Source organism: Myotis yumanensis, unplaced genomic scaffold (genome assembly GCF_028538775.1).
Source record: "Myotis yumanensis isolate MYYU_CA2020_CCGP unplaced genomic scaffold, mMyoYum1.0.hap1 SCAF_3, whole genome shotgun sequence".
NCBI lineage: Eukaryota > Metazoa > Chordata > Mammalia > Chiroptera > Vespertilionidae > Myotis > Myotis yumanensis.
Genome location: NW_027223754.1, coordinates 56,374,068 through 56,385,775, shown reverse-complemented (window position 1 = coordinate 56,385,775; position 11,708 = coordinate 56,374,068). Strand labels below are relative to the sequence as shown.

Genomic DNA, 11,708 nt, shown 5'->3' with positions numbered 1-11,708 from the left:
GATAAACATAAATGATATTTTACAATATCTGTCACAACCTCACTGTGATTTGAAAGTATCTGGGATTTCTACTGGTTACAAGGTCACAAGTACTAAGATTTTTGCTAACATTTATACTTAGAGAATTTTCTAAATTTCATTTAAATTTTACTAAAGAAAAATATGTATATTATTTTACCCATCAAATGCAAGCATGCCGTGAATTCTATCCATGGGCCCTTCAGCATCCAAAGACTCCAGGTCAATAACTTACAATATAAACAGATAAATAAATTAAACAGAATTTACAACTCTCACATTTTGCCTATTTGGTATAGTTATAGAATGCCTGAAGACAACATAAATACATCTATAAAGCTGGGATTTTTGTTTGTTTGTTTTTTAAAGCTGGGATGTTTTAAGAGAAAAGGACAATTCTGATGTTGTTTATATTGAGTCTAAAGACTCAAAAATAGAATTCTAATTCAGTTTCAAGATTCTTCCTCATAAAATGTGGTCAAAATACTTAGTGCTGTTAAAATGATTTCTGGTGATGAGATATCTGTTTCTGCTCTTTCATTTCTAGGCATTAATCCAGCCCAAGGTTTTTCTGCCTCGTCGTCACTTGCAATAGGCAGAAATTGATCTCTTCTTTTTTATTTTTATCTCCAGTTTTGGGCTGCCTTTTTACTTTTTTATTCTCATCTAAATTTAGATGTCAGATTCTTTTTCTTACATCACTGCAAGCAGGAAGAGTCCAGTTATGTGTTTGTGAGCAGTTATCTTTCCTATTACAAAACTCATTAAGTCCTAAAATGATATCAGGATCTTCAGTTCTCTGAAAGAAAAATATTAGAGAGAAGGTTTCAGTTACCTAGAAAAATTTCTGCAATTAGGAATTAGGATATGTTGGGTGCAAAAGTCCTTCTCTGCTAGGGCCTATACCCCCGTGGACACCAGGTATTAGACAAAGAAGATGAGCAGTCGTAGGCATATAGGAGAGTCTTTATTGTAGACCAAGTAGCCATTGCTAACAAAACAGTTCTTCAAAGTAGCTGCACAAAGCAGCTCTTGCTAATATAGTAGCAAACACAGGAGCCAGCCACCTGCTGGTCAGTAACACATCCTATATAATAATGAGGTAATATGCAAATTAACCCTCACACCCTCACAAGATGGCTGCCTATGACCAGGCCAGCAGGGGGGTTAGTGAGGGACAACCAAATGACTGAACAAGCAGGCTGCATGGGGTGACCAGGCCAGTGGGGGGGGGGGGGGCCGTGAGGGGTGACCAGGCTAGCAGGGGGGGCAGTTGGGGGCGACCAGGCCAGCAGGGGAGGGGCAGTTAGGAGCAACCAGGACAGCAGGGAGGGGGCAGTTGGGGGTGACCTGGCCAGCAGTGGGGGGCAGTTAGGGGTTATCAGGCTGGCAAGGAGGGCAGTGAGGGGCAACCAGGCAGGCAGGCAGGTGAATGATCAGGAGCCAGCGGTCCAGGATTGTGACAGGGATGTCCGACTGCCGGTTTATACCTGATCCTGGACTGCAAGAGGGCACAGGCCAGCCTGAGGGACACCCTCCCCTGCCAAGTGCACGAATTTCATGTACCAGGCCTCTAGTCTTTATACTAACTTACACAGAAGAGGCTTCTTGCCAAATAGTGACATCACTATTTGGGTTATAGAAAGATACACCTGCGCAGTGCATACAGTGATATTGCTGTGTTCTTGCTTTTGCACCTGCGTATGGCAAATTGGCCTTGAACATCTGGCGTACTCTGATTAGGGTTCCTACAGGATATAATAAAAGGTAACACTGCTAGAAGTCAGATTTGTGCTTTAATCCATATTATGCCAAACTGGGCACTTCTAACACTATTTCTGAGCCTCAGTTTTCCTTAGGTGGAAAATGAGTGGTAATTTGCTATCTAATCTCTAAGTTACTTCCTATCTCAAAAATTAAATAAATCATGACTATATCAAAAACAGTCATCTACTGTACTCTGTTGATGCCCATCCCCCATATGGCTGGTCTGTTCATCCCCTAGATGTAATGAGTATCTGTTGTTAGCAACTCACAGCTGTCCCATCTAGAATTGCTCTCTTCCCTCAGCAGAACAGGACACTGGATCAGCCACATCCTGAGGTTTACAGCCCCTATTCAATAATTGACATGGGGCACAAAAGTTGGCCCCTTTCCTCAAGATGGACCAGAATTTCCTGAGGGATTAGACTAAAGCTGGTGGCCTTGCTAAATTTCTTTCCTGTGTACTATCCTGCCTCCCTCATTCTTGTTCTCCTGCAATCACTCCCTCAACTAATCCTCTCAATAAGAATCACCGTCGAGAGCTCTGCTTCTAGGGAACTTAGACATAGACTCTTACAGTAGGCATTCAGCAAGTCTGAATGAATGAAGTTAATTGGTTAATATTAATCATAAAAATTATAGATAAAACCTAAGAACACTTCATATCGTTTTCAGCAATACCTATGTCTTGGAAATATTTCTTAGCAAGTACTATAAACATGGAAATTTGTTTCTGTCCCTTTATACTAAAATTAATTAACTCATTTCCAGAAAGAGTTCCCCCCAAATGCTTATTGAATGTCCAGCAGAGGATGGGATATCCCCAGCTACTATCCCAAGTAATCAAAGTAATGAACTCAATATTTAGGGAGGAAAAGAAAGCTGACAGCTCATATTCCCAGAGTTCAGCACCTTTGATTCATTATTTATTTCTATCATAAGGGAGTGCATTATAAACTTATTAGCAATAACAGTATTAAGAATGTATGAGAAGACAATGCAGTAAGTGCTTAAATGTGAGGCTAACTTTCAATTATTCAGTGATAGAGATGGGTTATGTAGATGTGTGGGTTGGAACAGATCATACAGTTTGTACCAAACCACAGAAAACAGACAAAACTCTCATTTATCAACATATCTTCTTTTAGCTAATAATACAGTGCAGTTGTTTTTTTTTAAGTGGAAAAAGCAGTTGTGTAAGTTTTGAAACTTCTTACTGGAGAGAAATACTCTATAATTACTCCTCAGAACGATCACAAACACAAGAGCCACACTCCTGTTTTGTAAGAACAGTAAAATCCGGGACAACACAGTTTGGATTCTAGCTCCATTGGTTGTGTGGACCCTGTTCTCTGCTCAGTTCCAGTTATCAGTCCTCTGGCCTCAAATTATTTTCTTTCAGTGGGTAGGGCTGTGGTTCCAGTTTTTAAGGAAAAAAAAATCTTGAAGATATCATACAGAATGCAGTATACACTTTAAATCAGAGACCATTGTATGGTGCTCCCTCCCCCATAACATAGTAATAGGAATGAAGGGGTATAAATATGTGTGACTTCTCTTACACTATACCTCATATCACATTTGCAGAATTTTTGCTTCATGTCCTAGCATTGAGCTGCACTGGTTTGGAGGTCTTAGTTCCAAGAGAGAATGTTTCCATCAGAAGACAAAATAATGGTCCTGTTGAATTAGAAAATAAGATTGTCACCTGGTTATTTGAAGGTGTTATGTCACTAAACCAACAGGAAGAAAAAAAATGTTACCCTATTGGTTGGTTACCAAGGGGAAATTGGCTTGCTACTATGCATGGTGGTAAGGAGTACTATGTCTAGAACCTAGGGATTTCTGGCTACATCTTAGTACTTTTATGCTCTAAAATTAATGGAATACTAAGCAACCAAAAATAACTAAATAAAAGACAAGATTATTAAGAATACAGACTCTTTAGGAATTAATTTTGAATCATTCTATAAGGTAAAGAGCCCTAACTGGCTGATGTTTTTCCTGAGAACAAGGAAAATATGGAAAGAGTAATAGAAGGAAAAAAGTCATAAATATCAACTACAGCCTCATGGCCAATTACAGAAACAAGGACTGTAGTAACTTTGTATATTTTCTACTTGCTTTCTTTGTGTATTCATTTCTTTGTATATATTAGTGATATTCTTCTTTCTTTCATTTATTATTTTACATACAAGTTTTTGAAGGTTAAATTTATAATTTAGCCTTTAGATAACATAGTATTCAGTGGGTGTATGGCTGAATTACTATAACCCTTAGAACTGTGTGGCTCCCATTTTGGGAAGAGGGTGACAACTTCTTCACATGTATGAAGAATAGCTTCATCTCATGTTGGGTGGAAAACTTGAGCTGTTTTGTGAGTGGAAGTCTAAATTCATGTAGAAAAGTGTATATGGAAGCTGAAAGCCAAAGAGTAGACTGTACTGTTTTCAGTTTATTGTCTTCTCGGCTTCAAACCCATAATTCTTTGTCCTGCTTTGTGATACCACATCTGTACTCTCAAAACACGTCTTATTTTTCCATTAGGGGAATGTTAGACTTCGCCAGTAGGAGGCACTGGTGTGACCCCTCAGGTAATAGCAGTAGAAAGACACTTCTCTTCCAGATTCCAGTTATTAGATATTATTCAGAGCAGGAGATTAGCAGATGAACTCCAGCCATGGCCCTGAGGCCACGATCTCCTTACCAGAAGCCACTTCTGACTAGCTCTGGCCTGCCTACACCTTCTTGCAATGGTGTGCCACTTCTAAAGACCAGCTCCAGCCCACTCACAACCTCCAGCTATGGTGGGCCCCTTCTACTAACAATTGCCAACCTGTACTCGGGGAAACTTCTTCACACGGCTGTGTGTTACTATGGTAGCTGCTTCCTCTTTGAAGAGGTCAGACTCTCAGCCTGAGGGGTGGAAAGGTTGGGGGAAGGGGGGGAAGAAAGAGGAGGGCAGCCTTCTCCTGGTATTTAGTTTCTTTATGTCTCTGTTTTCACAGCCTATAAATAGTAGCTGCTTTTTTTTAATACCTGACATTTCTGGACTTGTTTTGGTGAATGACCACCTTCTACTATTTAATAATTCTTTATATTAAACTTTTCCTTTTCAAATAACTGGTGTGGTTTCTGTCTACTAGACCCTGACTCACAAACCCTTTGAGAAGGAAATAATTTATTTTTTATCAATTAAATAACCTTTTGCTCATTGGATTTACCAGGAGGGGAATCAGTGTCCTAAATCAGATTGTATTTTGTTTTATAGTGTGCTTTCTGTCCCTAAAAAGAAGAGGATGTGCTATGGAACCTGATATTATCTATTCTGAAATACACCATAGGAACCTTTGTATTTGAGTGTATTAAGATTTTGTGAAGCATTATTATAAATAATTGTCTAAAGTCATGATATAATAGCTACAGTGAAATTTATGATGGTTCATAAATTTTATCACTTGGTACAAATGAATCAGCAGCAGGTTCACTAAGTTTTCTCTTTTCGGTCTTTTATTTTCAGAGCTATAAAAAGCTCATTGTAACTCTTGGTGGTTAGAGAAAAATTATATTCTTTTCTGCAGCAGATCTTTTTAACAAAAGGGTTTATGACTGACCCCTGAAATTGAAACACTGCAAAAACTGGGGGTGGCTTTTTAAATAACCTTTAGCATGTAACAATCAAGATAGAATTTAACCCTTGGAGTTAGACTGAGCTTCCTGTTCCCATTAAAGCAAGCTGCAAACTTTAGCTGACATACTCGGGAAGCAGTTATCAAACTTCAGCATTTGCCAGAATCAGCTGGTGGGCTTGTTAAAACAAAGATCACTGGATCCCACCTAAGCGTTTCTGATTCACTAGGTCTGGGGCAGTGCCCTGCAAGTCTGTATTTCTAACAAATTCTCATGGGATGTTCATCTGGGGTCCACAATTTAAGAATCAATGTTTATGGCAGCCATTCAGGGCCTACTTCCTCTATCATTTTCCATTTCTCTCCCATTCCTCCTATTTAATCCCAAACTGTTTGCACCTGCTATTATTATCTTGGGATCCATATTATTGGTACTGTATTCTGCCTTCAATTTCTATAACTTCTTTTCTAATATTTTTAAACTTGGCACATTTTTAATTTTTTCTTTCCTCAAACATCTAGCCTTAACATCTCCCTTTGCTATGCCTTTCCCTTGGCTACTTTAATCCCTATTGTAATGTTATACTAATTTTCACTTCAGCCCCTTAGTCAATGCCCCTCTTCTCCTTGCCTTACATCCCCCTCTTTTAAGCACACAGACACTCTTTGCTACTACCAGTAATGAATTAGGTTGTGGGATCTGGAGAGGTAAGTTTAGAATGTGTTGATCTTTTCGAGTTAACCCATGCTGGGAACTAAAAAGACATGAAGTGTTCTTTAATAATCCAATTTAGAATTCTCCTTGGGATCAACTGTTTTAGAATTTGTGGAATTATCTTACCTCTTCTAAATGTTGTATAATCTTTCTTTTACACCTGCCCAGAATCCATCTTTCACAGCTACTCAAGCATCACTGATACCCACGCAAGTTCTTATTCACACTATTTTGCCTTTCTTAACCAGTCTTGTCCACCTGCAATGTTCTGTTCATCTGAGATTCATCTCAAGCATTGCCCTTACCCCCTCCCCCATTTTATTTATTGATTTGAGAGAAAGATAGAAACATCGATTTGTTGTTCCACTTTTTCACACATTTGTTGGTTGATTCTCATATGTGCCCTAACCAAAGATCAAACCTGCAACCTTGGCATATCTGGATGATGCTCTCACCTACTGAGCTGCCTGGTCAGGGCTCAAGCATTACCTTTTTTAAGAGTCCTTCTCAGATGTATTCTCCCACAGCATAGCTAATATGTAACTACTAGAGACCCAGTGCACGAATTTGTGCACGGGTGAGGTCCGGGGGTGTGTGTGTGTGGGCAATTGGGGGTGGGGCCTGCTGGGGGAGGGGCCCTGGGAAGTTGGCGGGCTGGCCCCACCCCCTGGTTGAACTCCAGTCGAACTCCCGGTCTAGGGGACAATTTGCATATTACCCTTTTATTATATAGGATGCTTTATGTCCTACAACTGACATGGTACTCAAGAGACTTCATCTCATTTATAAGATTGGCAAGTTCTTTGAAAACTTTTCTTTAATTTTAGTTTTCTGTTGTTTACTAATATTCATTTCATGATTACTCATCAAAAGATTGTTCTTGGCAGCATGAATGGAACTGGAGAGCATTATGCTAAGTGAAATAAGCCAATCAAAGAAAGATAAATATCACATGATCTCACTCATTCATGGAAAATAATGAACAATATAAAATGATGAACAAAAACAGATCCAGAGACAGAGAAGCATTGATCAGACCATTAAACCTCAGAGGGAAGGTAGGGAAGGGTGGGGGTAAAGGGGAAAGGTCAACTAAAGGACTTGTATGCATGCATGTAAGCCTAACCAATGGACACAGACACCAGGGGGGTGAGGGCATGAGTGAGGGAGAGGAGGGGCAAAGGGGCAATAAGGATACATATGTAATACCTTATCAATAAAGAAAAAAAATTATTAAAAAATATATATATTAAAAAAAAGATTGTTCTCAGGAGAATCCAAGGTGGCGGCGTAGGCAAATGCCTGTACTCGCAACCTCCCACAACCATATCAAAATTACAACTAAAATACAGAACAACCATCATCCAGAACCACTGGAAGCTGGCTGAATGAAAGTACAACTAGAGAAGTAAAGAAGAAAGCACACTGAGACTGGTAGGAGGTGCGTAGATGCAGAATGGGCGGGATTGGCACCCACATGTGCTGCTTTTTTAATCAGGAGGGAGATCACCTCTGCAGAGGAGCAAGGGGATCCCAGCCCTAAACCAGATGCCCAGTCCCAGAGCTGGGCAAAGAAGTCCCTATGGGCAGTAAGAACTCCGGGCTGTAAAAACCAGTATGTATTGGGGCTCAGTGACACAGAGGCTGCTGGAGACCCAGCTGTTCCTCTTAAAACTGAATTTACAAGCTCCCACTTCCTCCGAGATCCAGCACCAGGGCGAGGCTCTGGGGAACCCAGACACATACGAGGAGAAATTAGACTGTCTGGCATCGGGGCAGGAAGTTGGGGGCAGCTTTCTTCCAGATGGAGGTGCTCACAGTGGTCATTGTTCCCATGCTGGGACCTTCCCAGGAGGTGCTTGCAGTGGTCATTATACCCATGCTGAGACCTCCCCAGTTGCAGGGCTGACTGGCAGCCATTTCTTTAGCTCCGCCCTGGTGATTCCCTGAGACCCTGCCCCTACCAATTTACAACCCTACCCAAGCTGTGTGCAGCGGCTTTTGCATATGAATGGCCTGCCCTTCCTCAAGCTAAAAACCTGTCAAACAAGCTGCAGCTGGGTCAGGGAGCCCCAAACCAATCAATAAAAGGCCCAAGACCTGGCACCAGCATCAGCCTGCCTTGCTTCACAGCTGGGCCTCGTCTAGGCACTTCCAAACCCCATACAAAGAGGAGGAATCTGAAAAGCTCTTTGTAGCTCCTGCTGGGTGGCCCCAGACAGTGGCTGATTTGCACCCCACTGGAGTCTCAAGAGCCAGTGTATTCAGTATCAGTGTCAGACCACACCAGGTTACAAGTCTTCACATCCATAAGTGACACATTCAAGGGGCAGACTCAGTGAGCACCAAAGCCCCAATGAAGTAAGTCCTGCACCATAAGGGTGTCTCCTGCACAGCAGCTCTTCCATTGTAGACACAGTTGGTCCTCACAGCCAATTCACCTGGAGGTCAATTCCTCCCAGTGACACCAACAGCATTAAAGGCTCAACTACAAGACTGTGCACACAGCCCACAAAGGGGTGCACCTAGAGTGTCCACCTCGGGTGATTGGGGAGGCTGAGACACTGGGCCCTATAGGACATCTACTACACAAGGCCATGCTATCAACTCAAGGAGACTTAGCAGCTATACCCAATACATAGAAACAAACACAGGGAAGCAACCAAAATGCGGAGACAAAGAAAAATGTCACAAATAAAAGAAATGGGAGAAAGCAAACTATTGGATATAAAGTTCAAAACCATGGTTATAAGGTTACTCAAGAATCTTCTAGAAACCTCCAAGGGATTTAGTGAGACTCTCAAGGATCTTAGTGAGAATGTCAAAAAAATGGAAAAGAACCAGTCAGAAGCATACACTGACTGAAATAAAGAATAATATACAGGGATTCAACAGTAGACTAGAGGATCCTAAGAATCAAATCAATGATTTGAAATATGAGGAAGCAAAAAACACCCAACCAGAAAAGCAAAAAAAAAAAGAATCCAAAAATATGAAGATAGTGTAAGGAGCCTTTGGGACAACTTCAAACATACCAACATCCGAATTATAGGGGTGCCAGAAGAAGAGAGAGAGCAAGATATTGAAAACCTATTTGAAGAAATAATGACAGAAAACTTCCCCTACTTGGTGAAAGAAATAAACTTAGAAGTCCAGGAAGCGCAGAGACACCCAAACAAGAGAAACCCAAAGAGGACCACACCAAGACTCATCATAATTAATATGCCAAGGGCAAATGACAAAGAGAGAATCTTAAAAGCAGCAAGAGAAAAGCTGTTAGTTACCTAAAAGGGAGTGCCCATATGACTGTCAGCTGATTTCTCAACAGAAACTATGCAGGCCATAAGGAAGTGGCAAGAAATATTCAAAGTGATGTGAATAGCAAGAACCTACTATCAAAATTACTCTACCTAGCAAAGCTATCATTTAGAATTGAAGGTCAGATAAAAAGCTTCACAGACAAGAAAAAGCTAAAGGAGTTCATCACCACCAAATCAGTATTATATGAAGTGCTTAAGGGTATTCTTTAAGAAGAGGAAGAACAAGAAGAAGGTAAAGATAAAAAAAAATGAACAATAAAGTGGCAATACATATCTATCAACAATTGATCTAAAAATCAAACGAATAAAAAATCTGATGAACAAAATAAACTGGTGAATGGAATAGAATCAGGGGCACAGAAATGGAACAGACTGACGATTCTCAGAGGGAAGGGGTTGTGGGGGGTGTGGGAAGAGATTAGAAAAAGATCTTATATACATGTATGCAGTACCTATAGACACAGACAATAGGGTGTCGAGGGCCTGGGGGGTGGGGTGGGAACTGGGTGGAGGGAAGCTATGGGCAAGTGTGGGGGAAAGAAGGACCTCTGTAATAATCTCAACAATAAAGATTAATTAAAAAATAATATTTTCTCCTTGAGGGAAAATATTAGAACAGCATAGGAAATGAGTACGTTTTCACTGTGTTGTTAGCACACCAGTTGTGTTTAGATTTCATATCTCCTTTCTGACTACCATGGATCCTGATGCTTTTCCTCACATTTTGTTTAGAACCTGAACTTTGCCTCTTGGACCTAATTATTGATATTACCTCTCTGATAATAACCAGAGGAGCATATCTGCCTATATGTGTCCACTCTGAGTAAGCTCTATTCCTGGAATCATAATCTAGAGTGATAACTTAGTCTCATAGAAATTAGTCTTGAAGAGACCAAAAGTGAGCACTCTGACATATTTATCTCATAAATTTTATTGTGTAACTTCCAGTGATACATTTTCAGCAAATAATAACAGAAGAGCCCTAGGTGGTTTGGCTCAGCGGTTAGAGTGTTGGGCTGCGAACTGAGGGGTTGCAGGTTCAATTCCAGTCAGGGCACTTAACTCTGTTGCAGGCTTGATCACTAGCCCTGGTTGGGGTGCATGCAGGAGGCAACCAATGGATGAATCTCTCTCACATTGATGTTCCTCTCTCTCTGTCTTTCCCTCTCCTTTCTACTCTCTCTAAAAATCAATGGAAAACATATTTTCAGGTGAGGATTAACAAAAACAAAAACAAAAAATAACAGAAGATATGAAGCCAGAGCAGCCTTTCTCAACAGAGAGAGAAGTAGGTTTTATTACACTAAGGTAACTATTGTATGCAGTGAATTAACTTCTTTCCTGTGTATCTAGATAGAGTGGTACTAATTATGTAATCATCTTTGGAGAATTGAGAAAAATGTCATTCAAATCATTTTTCCATGTTCTGTGACTCAGATGAGCAGAGAATGTGTGTTCTTGAGATCCTCAGAGAATGTGTTTGGGTGGTGACAATGGCTTTGTGATTGTCCTGCCATGTCAAAGAAAGGTACCCACTGGAGCAAAGACAAATTTAAGCTTAGGCTTTAGGGTCCCTCACTTGCACAGGCCTTTCCCAATGCCTTGGGAGAGATCATAGAAGTTTTGAATATATATATATATATTCATGCACTGAAAAGGAAACAGAAAAGGAAGTAATAAAAGAATGGGGAAGGGAGGGAAGCAAGGAGGAAGCAAAAGAAAAGGAAAACAACTTGCTATGAATAGTATTTAAAAAACAATCTCAGTTCATTTTTTAGGCATATTGCTGCCCTTTGACACTGTCCTTTGTTATTTGCTTTTTATTTCCACTATATGTATATACATACATGCATATAAGTGTGTGTATGGATAATATCACATTCAGAAACTAGCCTATCTAATAAAGAGGGAATATGCTAATTGACTCTCACTCCCTTGCAAAGATGGCAGCACCCACAGCCAATAAGGAGGGACTATGCTAATTGACTGCCCCGCCCTCAAAGATGGCAGTGCCCACAGCCACAAGATGGAGGTGCCCAGTCCCCTCAGCCCCACTGGGGCAGCAGGCCCATGGCAATGCCGGGTCCGCCCTCAGGCAGGCCCAGCTGCTCCTCGCACCTGCCTCCAGAGTCCCCCAGTCCCCTCAGCCCCCCAGCCGCCCAGTGCCGGCCCGAGGCACAGGCAAGTGTCGGATGGCAGCTGCCCAGCCGCCCAGGGCTGGCCTGAGGTGCAGGTAACCAGGGCCGGCTGAGGCTTGCTTTG

At 41.2% G+C, this 11,708-nt stretch overlaps 1 long non-coding RNA gene across 1 annotated transcript in view; it reads right to left on the bottom strand.

The window, feature by feature from the left end:
* Positions 1 to 2,901: 2,901 nt before the first annotated feature.
* The window catches only part of LOC139006559 (uncharacterized), a 30,877-nt gene continuing 22,070 nt past the window's right edge, over positions 2,902 to 11,708 (bottom strand). The window contains exon 3 of the long non-coding RNA XR_011470753.1: positions 2,902 to 3,462. This is a non-coding gene — a long non-coding RNA (uncharacterized lncRNA). The remainder of the gene's footprint in view (positions 3,463 to 11,708) is intronic.